Below are 14,756 nucleotides of genomic sequence, written 5' to 3'. Positions count from 1 at the left end.
TAACAGTTGACAGTCTGAGAACAGGGAACTATAAGTGTAACTTCCTCTTTTTTTCCATTCTGCTTTCATCAAGAATCACACATACTGTATGTTCTAATCTAATTCTCTTCTCAGGTACACATTGTTTCTAATGTGTGGCAAATACATTTGTTTACAGTTCCCTCTCTGGACACTCCAGTATTTGAGATGAAGCAAGGTAAGGGGCCTGTCTATATTTCTATGGGATAAACTTTTCCATTAAGTATAAAGTCAAAGATACTTACACTCTTCTTTTATAAGAAAGTTAAGCTCTACTCAAATGGATGCTGATATATGTAAGAATATACTCAAATGGATGCTGATGTTTGTAAGTATTCATTATATATTCACTACATTATTCTAGTAATTATTACTGTAATCTTCAAATGTTAATGTTTCAATTATTAGAGTTAATTAAATTATTTTAATCTTAATTTTCAATTTATATATAAACAAACATTAATATTTTGTCTTAGGACATTATATTGCTAAGTTCTTATAATTGTTTCTATGAAACATGAAGTCATAAGAACTATCTGCTTACACTAATGATAATGGAATTTTTTGACAAAGATTGGACAGTAGCCATAGAGAAGTCTGAATGTTATCATCCTTATGTACTCAATCATATACATCCTTAAATATCATCAGCTCCTACAGACACATCATGGGGATCACAGTTTTGAAGTACAGTCAATCAAAAATTGACATGGGACCTTTTATTATTTTGTAATTTTTATTTGATTTATTCTGGAATGTTCATACATTTATGCAATAGTGCTTTGTCATATAAACCATCACTTAGGCAAACTTCTATTAAAACTTCACCTCCTTGAAGCATGATTAAGAAAAGCTCTGAGAGAGAAACTGGGGTTCAATCTAAAGATATGAAAAGCAAAACAGCCAGCCACTGGCTTTTCCCTCGACCTCAGTCCAAACAGGTGATCCTGCCTCCACGAATCTCAGAATAAGACTATGTCTGAGAGCTGTCTTCTCCCATTTTATAATCCTCTCTGGGGCTGGGATTAAAGGAATTCATAACTATAATTAAAGACATGCACTTCCCAGTTTCTATGGCAATTAGTGAGGCTACTTGATTGAAGGTGTGCATAACCACTGCCTGGTCTGTAAGACTGATTGTTTTACTTTTTGATCTCCAGGCAACCATTATTTATTAAAATACAATTGAAATTTCAGTACACATTCTCCTTCTATAATAATTTATTTGCTTATCCCTCAGATACATTTATTGTAATTAGTGATTCTCATATGTATGCATGTGGTATGTACATGGTATGACACATTGAAAAGTAATAGAAGGAAAAGAAAGGAGCTTCCATTTTTCTTGATCACAAAATCAGCAATGTACAAAGGGCAGCAAGTAGAGTGTCTCAGATGTATGTCTATCCACGAGGACACAGGAAAACTTAGGACATGACAAATGTCCACAACACAAGACAACTTTTTGCTGATACTATTCATACCTGCTGTATGTAGAGGTGGCACTTGTAACATATGAAAGTGAAGCTGTTAATACTGTGATAGATTTTCACAAGGGTATAACTAAGAAAATAATTAGGACACATTTCTCCTTATTGGAGGAAGAATAGAGTTAAGAAAACTTGCATTTCCTGCTTACACAGTTAATATTCTTTCCTTCACATGTCTCTGAGGCAGATGAGGACTAAATATAGTTATTGTTTTCTTTCTCACCAGATTCAGAAAAGAAATTTACTAAAGAGTTGTAAAGTACATAGGATTCAGAGACATTAAGAGATAGTTTTGGTAATGCAAGTTAGAATAGAAAGTGACTTAGGTACTATCTTTTGTACTCACCTAATTAGGATAGATAATGGGGTATTTTCTCTGAATTTGTCAAATGTTTATGGGCAAGACATTATTGATTTATTTATTGCCTGTTTGTATTGTATATAGTTATTGTACTTATTGTATATAGTTTTTTATTAGTTATAAACTTTTTTATTTCTGACAAAAAAGAGGTAATGCAGTGAGATATTGTTTGTGTTATAACATACAAAACTTGCCTGAGGATCAGAGTGTGGAGCTAGCCACTAGTTAGCCTCAGAAGTCAGGCGGTGGTGTCACACACATTAAATCCCAGAACTCTGGAGGAAGAGGCAGAGGGATTTCTGTGAGTTCCATGTCACCTTGGGCTACACTAAATAAATCCAGTCTCAAAGAGTGGTGGCAAACACCTTAAATCCCAGTTCTCGGCAGTCATATGCCTTTAATTCAAATACTGGGGAAGTAGAGATGAGAGGGGATATGCTTGGGTGGGGAGAGAAATATAAGGAGGGAGGCGACAGGAGCTAAAGGCATTCAATCTGAGGACTTGTAGAGACAGGCTTCTGTGCTCAGTATGAGGATTTCTTTTTTTTTTTATTGAGAAAAGGAGAAAAAAAACAAATTTCCACCTCCTCCCAGCCTCCCATTTCCCTCCCCCTCCTCCCCCCCTACGCCCCCTCCTCCCACCCTTCTCCCTCTCCCCCCACTCCTTTCCCCCTCCCTCTCCAGTCCAAAGAGCAGTCAGGGTTTTCTGCCCTGTGGTAAGACCTAGGACCTCCCACCTCCGTCCATATCTAGGAAGGTGAATATCCAAACTGGCTGGGCTCCCACAAAGCCATCACATTACGTAGGATGAAACCCCCGTGCCATTGTCTTTTGCGTCTCATCAGCCCTCATAGTTCGCCATGTTCAGAGAGTCCAGTCCAGGATTTCTTAAAGGTAAGAACTAGTGACTGTCTGCTGCTCTGCTTCTCTGATCTTTCAGCTTTCACCCCCAAAATATCTGGCTATGAGTTTTTATTTAAGAAGATAATTATTTTCGCATTTGAGAAAATAGCTAAGAAAACCATCCCAAGTATCTTTACAGGTTTTTCAATTGTATTAGCAACACTGTTGATTTATATCATTGTTGTTGATTACAAGATTCTAGGCCATTGGTTTCAGGGCATATTTTACTGACCAGCATAATTTCAGAGTCTTCTATAGTTTGTTGACTATTACCAAATTTTACATTGGTGTTTAAATGAAGGAAAGCAATTAGTGCCCTATACCTAATACGGTAATTCATAGTGATGTGTGAAAGAAATGATTGGTGCTAATAGATAGAATTTTATGTTAAATATTAATTGCTATTTGGTTTAATATCATTAGTTTTGAAATCTTGATACTTGCTCAGAACAAATGATACTTGGTGTCCTAAGTGCTTTACTAAGGTTATTTTTACAATCATGCTATTAAATATAGGGCATTGGCTCAGAAATTTGCATTATTTTACATAGAGTGAATATCATTGTGATCCTTGAATTATATTCAGTGTATTTCTTTTCCCTTTATGGTAAAATATTCCTGGGTCAGAAGTTGGCTCATTCAGTAGCATACATAATTTGAAATTATGAACATCAGTGTTTATTATTAGAATACACAGGTAAAAATCCAGGAATAGTATTTTGGGCATGCAATCCCACGGCGTGATTGGCAATGACAGATCTCTTGAGTTTTGACATCTAGCCAAACTAGATTACTTGGTGAAATTTATTGAAAGTAACTATTTCAAGTGAACCCAAATTATTAGATATTTGAGTTAATATAGTATTTATGAACATAATAGCAACATTGCACATATGTGCTTTAAGCAGATAAAACTGCATGTACATGATTTGTATAATGTCAAGCTAGCCAAAATCGCAGGATGGTTGTTACAGGAAGGAACGAAATCTTACTCTTATTTTAATAGTCAATGGCAATTAATGAACTGCTGAGGAAGGATAAATTTATTTTTTTTAGTAACGTTTGATCTCAGAAAACACCCAGCTTCCAGGAGAGTTCCACACATTTATGAAGACACAGGCAACCCTAAATGAGCTCAGTTTCTATTAAGAAACGAGGGAGCCTTGGCTCCATAACCCTATACTTTGACTGGCTATTGTTTTCTGAGATGATCTCTCTGTTACAACGGAGGATTTCTTCACGATGAGAGAAGCCTCCATTTATCTCAGTGTATGAGGACAAAATTTCATAAGTTGCTAAGGTGCATTAATAAATTGTTGATGTCAATTCTCCTCCCTTATCTATACCACTCATCACCACTGAGTAATTAACTATATTTCCAATAGCAAGCATTGTCTTCCTGCTGTTGAGCAGGTCATAAGCACAAAGGGAGAGGCATTGAATACCACCTAGATACTTGTGCTAGTACTGCACATTTCAAGTTACTGTGCCGTGCTGTTCATTAATGTGGTTATAGCCATCATAGCTGCTTAGGACATGAGATTGTCCTCCTTTTTCAGAAACTTGCACAATCATAATGGATGCATTTACAAAAACACTTCCACACATACATATGCTCATGGTACATTGCAGTGAAGTGGGCAGAAAAGTTGTTAAGAGTCAGACGATCAGGGAGTGGGCTATGATATTGAATATTCCAGGAATATCAGAAGCTCCACCTATAAGTTCTGCAGAATATAACTACATGAAAATGAAATGAATAGGAATGATAGCAAAGAACATGCTAATCAGAACAAAGAAAAGTCAAATAGGTCTTAACTGAACACAAGCAACTATAGGCAATTGAGGAAAGCTGGAAATGGAAGATGTGGCTTTTCCCAGGGAGCAGCACACCAATTATTTCTAACCTACCAAAAGGTTAGCTTAGAAAACATACATGCAAGTAGCATTAGTCTTACTCTTCAGTGTATATTTAATAATATATATATATATATATATATATATATATATATATATGTGTGTGTGTGTGTGTGTGTGTGCATACATATATGCATGCAATAACAATTAGTGTAAAAGAGAATATGAATTTGAAGAAAAATGTGAAGTGGTATATTGAGGGTTAGAAGAAGGGAAGGAATATATGTTGCAATAAAATTATAATCACAAAAATAAAAATAAGAAAACAGCCACACACACTTGCATACACATATGTACACAGAAACACACAGAAACACACACAGATACACACAAACACATACACACCAACAAACACATACACACTCAAAGAAAAAAGAGAGTTCTTCAAATTATGACACAATAGTGATGTTAGAGGTAGGATAGGATTTTGGATTATGTTAGGGATGGTGGGCTTTAGAAACACATAATATTTACATATTTATATCGAGTAAGACATTCTAAAGAAATGAAGGCAACAGAGAAAACAGTTTTTTCTGTATGCTTCCTTTATGCACTCTTGTGCTTATTCCTCACTTCAAAACTGAGCACACACAAACACCTACACACACACACACACACACACGCAGAGATATTTTGAAGGTTTTTATTTCATAATGCATCATAAATTACTTATTTACCATTATGACACTTCAAGACCTTCCATGATCATAGGGTACATTGCTTGACCAGGGATAGCACTCACCATTTCTTTCTTTAATCATCGTTTTGTAGGTCACTCTAATAGTTCCAATTCCATGTGATGGTTCATGTGTACATTCATAGCAGTTATGAAAATTGGCACAGACAGATAGCAAATATTTAGCAAAAATATTTCACAGAGTTACGTTTAAAATGGCTCAGACAGAAATGCAGGCTTTCTTATAGGAAGCCAGGATCTATTCCTAAGGAGCCAGGTACATGCTCACGCTTCAGGCACCATTGATTAGTTTCCTGTTTTGTCAATTCTAGTCAGATTTTATGTTTATTTACACTTTATTCTGCCTTTCTAGTTTCAGTTTCCCTGTTTCTGTGGTAACAAGAGGGAGGGGGAGAGAGACATGAAATAGCAGCTTAGCTGGAAATCTCCATAGTTACAGCAGGCCCTTAATTTCCATTGGTAGCTTTGAGATCTGTCTCGTGATTGGCCCAAATCCATTCTCTAGATGATATCACACACTTAGCCAATCCGAGGCGACTGGAGATAATATTCGTCCCTTCACAAAGGGTTTTTGTCAGTCGGGCTCCTGGCTGGAGACCAGCTCTCAGCTGGTTCCTGGTTCTAGCCAGGACCTGACTATAACCTACTAGTCAGTGAAGGAGGATTGCTCCTGAAACCTGCCAGGAGACAGAGCCAACTGACTTGTAGTCTTCATTTCGTATCTAACATGTACCAATCAAGATATGCATCCACCCGTCATTTCAATGAAGTAAGTCATGTAATTTAATGAAGTTAAATTACTTTGAGTTGCTCTTTGATATCATAAATCATTTTCAATTGTATTGCTTGCAATCATCCTGTGACTATGTACACCCTGTCAGTTGTTCTTCACCTTCCTTTTCTATCTTTTTAATTACTTTATAAATAATACCAATCAAAATTCCTACTTCCTCCCTTCTTCCCACTTCCCTCCATATCCTCTGCATACCCCCCCACCACTCTCCAGTCCTAAGATAGGGCAGGATACCCTGCCTTGTGGGAAGTCCAAGGACCTCCCCCCTACCTCCAGACTGAACAAGATATGCATCCAAAGAGATTAGGATCCCAAAAAGCCAGTACATGCAATAGAGAAGAATCCCACTGCCATTATCATTGGCCCCCTCAGTCTGCCCCAATTGTCAAAAACATTCAGAGGGTCCTGTTTGATCCCATGCTCGTTCATTCCTAGTCCAGCAGGAGTTGGTGAGCTCCCATTAGCTCAGGCACACTGTCCCAATGGGTGGACCAACATTTCACAGTCCTGACTTCTTGCTCATATTCTCCCTCATTCTGCTCTTCAACTGGACCTTGGGAGCTCAGTCCAGTGCTCTCATGTGGGTCTCCGTCTCTATCTCCATCTGTTGCCTGACGAAGGTTCTATGGTGATATTCAAGATAGTTATCAGTGACTGCGGGACAAGACCAGTTCAGGCACCATCTCCTCCACTGCTCAGGGTCCTAGATAGGGTCATCCCCATGGACTCCTGGGAACCCTTCTAGAGCCAAGCCTCTTGCCAACTTCAAAATGGTTCCCTCAATTAAGATATCTCCTTTCCTGTTCCTATATCTGTCCTTCCTCCATCTCAACCATCCCATTCCCCCAAGCTCTCCCCAGCCCTCCACTTCTCCCCTCTCCCCTTCCTCCTCCACACCCCCATGCTCAGAACTTGCCTGGTGATCTCGTTTGCTTCCAGTTTCCAGGAGGATCTATACATGTTTTTCTTTGGGTTCACCTTATTACTTAGCTTCTCTACAATCATGAGCTATGGGTTCAATATTTTTTGTTTTTGGCTAGAATCCACTAATAAGTGAACAGCAACACTTTAATACAGTTTCCTATGTTGTGGTGACCACCAATCATATAACTATCTGTGTTGCCACTGTATAACTGTAATTCTGTTACTACAGTGATTATGAGGTCAATATCTGTGTTTTCCTGTGGTCTTAGGTGACCCTTGTGGAAGAGTGGTTTGCCCCTATATGGGTTGAGATGGAAAGGGTGTTCACCATGGTCCTATGTAAATTTTATTATCTTCATGTTTCCTTTCTTGTGAAATATTTTAAGAGGGTAAGAATTCATGGTCAGGATAATTGTCAAGAGACACACATTAGACAAAAAACTCAATAAAGCACAAACAACAGTGAACATATTTAATCATTTACAGACCTCAGAGGGAGAAACTCACATGGAATGACAGATTGATAACACTCCAAGCAATGTCGAAGTAGTAATTAGATGGAGAAACTCATATAGATAAATGATAATAAGTAAATAGGTTCAGAAGTGGAGGTGAGTAGAACGAGTTCACATTCTTTTTATCCTACATAGACATTTTAAAAATTCTCTGGCTTCTTTTTCATCATGAATTCAGAGGAAGGTATCAGGTTTCCTGGGCATCTTATGGTAACTAAACAGGAGTTGCTGTTCTTCTCAAGATGACCAGTAGAAGCTGCGACACTCATTGTTGAAGCTTAAATGTGGGTTTAATGTAATTTTAATAAATTTTACATGAATTTTAAATTTAAGCTTATATTAATGCTTAATTCTTCTAGAGCAGTATATTGCTAAAATATACTCAAAGTTGATTATCTAAAATGGGAAGTCTGTAGCACGATTAATAAAAAACCCAGAGACAGATATTCATGTTCAGTCTGAAGGATAGACAAGCAAAACAGCCAGTCACTGGCTCTTACTTCTACCTCTGTTTGAAATGGTGAACCTGCCTCTAGGAATTTCAGACTGAGACTGTGTCTGAGAGCTGTCTCCTACTTATATTCCTTAGGGCTGGGATTAAAGTCATGCACCACCACAGCCCAGTTTCTATGGGAAACCTGTGTGGCTACTGGCGTTAAAGATGTTTGTCACCAAAGACTGGATTTAAGGCTGACTAGTCAGAGACTGTTTTACTCTCTGATCTTCAGGCAAGCTTTATTTATTAAAATAAAAATGAAATATTACTACACAACTCAAAGGTAATATCTGGATTCTCTACTAAGTATCTAATTTGCATTGACAGAGATTGAAAATGTAGGCATAGAGCTGTCAGAATATAATTATGCCTCAGTATTAAATATGTGCTTGTTTGAAAGCTCATCAGTTTCTGCAGATATACTGTGGGGAATCATAGTTTGCTCTCATCCTATCATAGATTAAAAGTACAATCAAGCCAAAGATCATGGGGGACTTATTATTTTGTTATGTTATTTGACTTATTTTTTGAAATTTTATTTATATAACTAATAGAGCTTTATCTATCCATCATCGCTCCCCCAAACCTCAATTTCCACTTCACATCATCTTTCTACAATGATTTATTTTTTTGTCCATCAAAACCAATTATTTCAGTTTGTACTTCCCATGTGTACATATAAGGTGAATGTCAATACAAGGGCATTCAACATTTTCAACAAGGAGGGAGAAAGAACATGACAGTATGATTGAGAGAAAACATATATATTGAGGAAGAAATTATTTATTAAAATCTAAAAAAGTTCACGAAGTCATCCTTGTATGATGGGTTTGCAGTAAGTGACATGGAGCCCAGAAGTTTACTGTTACTCTGTAGCTGTCGCAATTTATTTGCATTTCCTCATGGCCTGTGAGTTGAGAGAGCCTCGGTAGTGATATCTAATTGCTCTATCTCTCTTTGCTATAGACTCTGGTCAGGAGGGATATTTACTTTGAGTTGATACCTAGATGGATCCTATTGATGACCCTGGGAATGGCAGTGAACTAGAAACATGAAGGGTGAGTGCACTTTATTTTTCAGTACAATATCAAATTTATATTCACATGAATGTTTAGCCTAAACTTGTAAGCATCCATTATGTACAATAGTTATTCATTTTTTCCAATAATAACTCCCTATGTCATCAGGGACTCAGAGAGAGACGAGAATATATAATGATGCCTCCATGTATGACGTTATAAGAAAGCAATCATTCGTGCTGGGAAAAGACATTCTGCTGCAGTATTTGGTCGAAAGTACACCCTGCAGTAATTCTTGTGTCATCTATGTGGTGTAAGTAAGCAGAACAACCTCTGGCTTGCCATAGTTTATCTTGGTGGAATATAGGTAGGTCTGTTCTTTTGAAGATATTTAGCAGGAGTCGGGGGAATACTTTCTATTTCTTTCCATATGAAGTGGTGTTTATCACACCTCTGGTAGTTGCAAGCATAAACCAAAACTGAGATGAATTTTGGAAATCAATGATGTTGTTCATGTTATGGGGAATGAGACAAATTGGAAGTGGTCCTTTCTCTCCCACCAGCTACTCACCAAATAGCCACACAAATAATGTTAATTATAAATGCTCACCTTATGTAAGGCTTATTTTTAGCTAGCTCAAGCTCTTACAAGTTAAATTAAGCCATTTGTATTTCTCTATGTGCTTCCCTGAAGTTGTTTTTGTCATGTACATACTTCTTACCCTTCTTACCCTTCATACTCGCCATCTCATGGCATCTCTCTGAGTCAGCTCTTAATTTTTTCAGCATTGTCTCTGCTTTGAACCTCCTTCCTAGTGATCAGTCAATCAGTGTATTATTAGCAATGAATGCAATATATCTTCATACAGAAGGCTTATTCCACAGCATCATATAATTGACATAAACTACCACGAGGAAGCACTCATTGCATAGGAACATTTAATATGATGTTTTTGATTGTATAGTGCTTTTGGGAGTTGTTGCCCAGTCATGGGTAGTACAATGATATAATGACACATCTCTAGGGTAAAGATACATTGGCAGGGGCAATCTGAAGGAGAAATTGAAACAGAGTGGTCTTTTTCCCATTCATATGCTGTGCCAGGTGTTATAGCTGGGTTGATTCATGGAATCATCTGGGGCATAATTCTCAGTGAATAGCCACACTGGCAACATAGATACTACTACCAGTAAGAAGAGATATATTTTGGTGTGAGTTGTCAGTGGTGAGACCACAAGTGTAAGCTGTGGATTTGAAAAAGAAAGGCACGTGAGTTTGGAATTTGTTTTGGCATCTGACATAGTGAGCAAATTGGATAAAGGAGGAGAAATGGAGATGTCTGTTTTTGTGACAGAATAATAAGAGGGTAGAGAGTATAGCAACAATACAGAACAGCATTAGGGATACCTAAAACTAGAGTACATGGTAAGAATTGTGTAGTAAGTAGGAAGCACATATTCTTCCAAAAAAATCCCAAAAAGTCACTATATGTAAGTACTCTTTCATACAAAAGAAAATCTATGTGACAGCATTTAGGTATAGTTATTATTTAGGATCAGATGTGTGATACAATGGTAATCAGAGATAATTCGACATAAAATATTCTGTTGTTGTGGAAAAGCTTCAAATAAGAGAATGAGACTCTCACAGGCTATCTTGTATAGCTGTGCTACAAAGGGGCAAACAAGATCAGTCTTAGGGCTGTGGAAGCCCAGAAACCGAGAAATGTAACTATTTCATTCCCCTTGAGACATACTGTGCATATACTCTTATAGTACAATGTATATCGTACTCTGATGGACTGGTTCCTGTGAATCATTGGGGGATATTTGTCTATTAGCAATGGATTCCCCAGGGAAAGCTAAAGGACATTAAAGGTTGATCCAGAATTCTGGGGTAACTATTAAGGAAAGCTATGTACGATGCACAGTTGATTGGGTTGATTGTGTTCACAGTAAGGGTTTTGAGATTGTCATGGATGTTTAGGGGCCCTGCTGAGACTTATGTCGAGCAAGATCTTTAAAATATTGAAAGTCTTTGCATTTGAAGTGTGAAAGACAAGCATGTAAAGAGTCTCAATAAAGAACAATTGCATCTTTGATGATATGGTAGACTGCATAAGTCCATCTTATATACTAGAAGGAAAGTTGTCATGATTATTCTTGAGGCTAAGTTACTAAGCAAAGATAATGAAACAATGCCTAATTCTGTGGTAAATGACTTTTGGGCAGCTTCAAAGCCTCATGAACTTTACAGAGAGCATCTATGGTAAAGAAATATAGGCAAAGATAATCATGCTTATTTGATGTGGAATTCCCCTCTGTATATTATTATTATGCTTTGTTGCCATTGGTTTATCAAGAATCTGATTGGGGCCTATAGCAAGGCATAGTATTATCAGGTGGGAAATCTGATATATAGAGAGAGTAATTAGAATCATAGAGATACCATGTAGCTGCTGAAGGAGACAGACACCCAGGAAACCTACCAGTAAACCATGAGCCTTGTGGTAAAATATAAAATAATAGAAATGCCTTAATTTAAGATGTAAGAATTAGTGAATTAGAAGCATAAGCTAATAGGCCAAGCCGTGTTGTAATTAATAAAGTTTCTGTGTGATTATTTTAGGTCTGGGAAGCCAGGAAATGAATGAGCAGACTCCATCAACAGAATGGCAGCCAAGTGAGTAACTGCATCCACATAAAAACTGCAAGAACTTTGGAATAAATTCTAGGCACAAAAGAACAGAGTTAAGCACAGCTTATTGGTAGCTGCTTATTTTCAGATAGGCTTTGTTTGCTGGCTATGAGCAGGGGCACTGTGACTCTTTTAAAAGAAGGCTTACTTACTTAGCGTAAAAAAAAAAAAGCAGCTTCCTGGTTCATACTATCAGCAAAAACTCTGGCTCTATCAGGAGGCCAAGCACTTGAATGGGATTTTGGGGCAGCATGCTCCAAGTTGCTTGGTGACAGCTTGGGCCAACTGCAAACCAGAGTTGAGGTGGTGAGTGTGGCCTGCTCCTGGTGGTCACAGAGATGGCTGGGAGTCTTTGATGGAGTTGAAGAATAGATTTTTATAATTATACATTTCTTAGTAATGATAGAAGATAAAGTAGATATAAATATTTTCAGTGTAATTCTTGCTGGATACCTGTTTTGTTATAAGTAACTTTACCTTGTAAAAGTTAATATTTTCCTTTTTATTTAAACAGAAATCAGTAGGTGATGTGTGATGATTCCCTTTTGTATGCTTTGAATGATTTATTACTAATGGTTAATAAAGAAGCCATTTTGGGCCTCTTTCAAAGCACAATATAGCCAGGAAGGGAATCTGATATATAGAGAGAGTAGGTAGAGTCAGAGAGATGCCATGTAGCCCCCAAAGTAGACAAACAACCAAGAACCTTACCAGTAAACCATGAGCCTCATTGCAAAATAAAAAGTAAGAGAAATGCGTTAATTTAAGATGTAAGAGCTAAATATAGGAATATGCTAGAGTCATTAGCAAAGCAGCCTTGGAATTAATAGAGTTTCATATAATTATTTCAGGTCTGGGCAGCCAGCAATGAACAAACAATCTCCATGTACACTCGCTCTAGTTTATTTTTTTTTTTTATACAGGGATGATGTGTTAGGGAGAAGCCAGTCTTCATTTGATTCTTTTTTTTTTATTGAGAAAAGGGAAAAAAATGTATCCGCCTCCTCCCAACCTCCCATTTCCCTCCCCCTCCTCCAACCCTTCTCTCCCTCCCCCCACTCCTCTCCCCCTCCCTCTCCAGTCCAAAGAACAGTCAGGGTTCCCTGACTGTGGAAAGTCCTAGGTCTGCCCCCCTCTGTCCATGTCTAGGAAAGTGAACATCCAAACTGGCTAGGCTCCCACAAAGTCAGTACATGAAGTAGGATCAAAACTTTGTGCCATTGTCCCTGGCTTCTCATCAGTCCTCATTGTTCGCCATGTTCAGAGAGTCCAGTTTTAACCCATGCTTTTTCAGTCACAGTCCAGCTGGCCTTGGTGAGCTCCCATTAGATCAGCCCCATTGTCTCAGTGGATGGGTGCACCCCTCGTGGTCCCGACTTCTTTGCTCATGTTCTCCCTCCTTCCGCTCCTCATTGGGACTTTGGGAGCTCAGTCCAGTGCTCCAGTGTGGGTCTCTGTCTCTATCTCCATCCATCACCAGATGAAGGTTCTATGGTAATATGCAAGATATTCATTAGTATTGCTATAGGATAGGGTCATTTCAGGTTCCCTATCCTCAGCTGCCCAAGGGACTATCTGAGGACATCACACTGGGCTCCTGGGGGCCACTCTACGGTCAAGTCTCTTGACAACCCTAAGGTGGATCCCTTAACTAAGAATTGTGTTTCCGTGCTCCCCTGTCCAACCTTCCTTTATCCCAATCCTCCTGTTTCCCCAAGTTCCCCCCCTCCTTCCCTTCTCACTTTTCTCTCCCAATCTCCCCTTACCCTCATCCCACCCCACCCCCAAGATCCCAATTTTCTCCCTGGCTATTTTGTCTACTTCTCATAGCCAAGAGGATAACTATATGTTTTTCACTGGGTTCACCTTCTTACTTAGCTTCTTTGTGTTCACCAATTGTAGACTCCGTGACCATTATTTATGGCTAGAAACCAATTATGAGTGAGTACATCCCATGTTCATCTTTTTGGGTCTGGGATACCTCACTCAGGATAGTGTTTTCTATTTCCATCCATTTGCATGCAAAATTCGAGAAGTCATTGTTTTTTACCGCAGCGTAGTACACTAATATGTAGATATTCCATACATTCTTCATCCATTCTTCCATTGAAGGGCATCTAGGTTGTTTCCAGGTTCTGGCTATTACAAATAATACTGCTATGAACATAGTTGAACAAATGCTTTAGTCATATGATCAGGCATATCTTGGGTATATTCCCAAGAGTGGTATTGCTGGGTCCAGGGGTAGGTTGATCCCGAATTTCCTGAGAAACCGAAACACTGATTTCCTCAGTGGTTGCACAAGATTGCAATCCCACCAGCAATGGATGAGGGTACCCCTTCCTCCACAGCCTCTCCAGCAAAGGCAATCATTGGTGTTTTTGACTTTAGCCATTCTGACAGGTGTAAGATGATATCTCAAAGTTGTTTTGATTTGCATTTCCCTGATTGCTAAGGAGGTTGAGCATGACCTTAAGTGTCTTTTGGCCATTTGAACTTCCTCTGCTGAGAATTCTCTGTTCAGTTCAGTGCCCCATTTTTTAATTGGGTTAATTAGCAATTTAAAGTCTAGTTTCTTGAGTTCTCTATATATTTTGGAGATCAGACCTTTGTCTGTTGCAGGGTTGGTGAAGATCTTCTCCCAGTCAGTAGGTTGCCTTTGTGTCTTAGTGACAGTGTCCTTTGCTTTACAGAAGCTTCTCAGTTTTAGTAGGTCCAATTTATTCAATGTTGACCTTAATGTCTGTGCTGCTGGGGTTATACATACCCCATATGATGTAGGGTACTTCCCACTTTCTCGTCTATCAGGTTCAGTGTGTTTGGACTGATATTGAGGTCTTTAATCCATTTGGGCTTGAGTTTTGTGCATGGTGATAGATATGGGTCTATTTTCATTCTTCTACAGGTTGACATCTAGTTGTGCCA

General features: G+C 38.3%; 1 long non-coding RNA gene across 1 annotated transcript in view; it reads left to right on the top strand.

Moving 5' to 3' along the window:
• LOC121451878 overlaps positions 1-14,756 on the top strand; it is a 32,827-nt gene that overhangs the window by 1,170 nt on the left and 16,901 nt on the right. The window contains exons 2-5 of the long non-coding RNA XR_005974757.1: positions 158-196; positions 9,081-9,172; positions 9,302-9,446; positions 11,763-11,816. This is a non-coding gene — a long non-coding RNA (uncharacterized LOC121451878). The remainder of the gene's footprint in view (positions 1-157; positions 197-9,080; positions 9,173-9,301; positions 9,447-11,762; positions 11,817-14,756) is intronic.

This window comes from Microtus oregoni, unplaced genomic scaffold (assembly GCF_018167655.1).
Source record: "Microtus oregoni isolate MIOR12 unplaced genomic scaffold, Mior012 000000F_ref0000247, whole genome shotgun sequence".
NCBI classification, from domain to species: Eukaryota; Metazoa; Chordata; class Mammalia; order Rodentia; family Cricetidae; genus Microtus; species Microtus oregoni.
The sequence above is the reverse complement of the archived record's forward strand: the minus strand, read 5'-3'. Positions and strand labels throughout refer to the sequence as shown.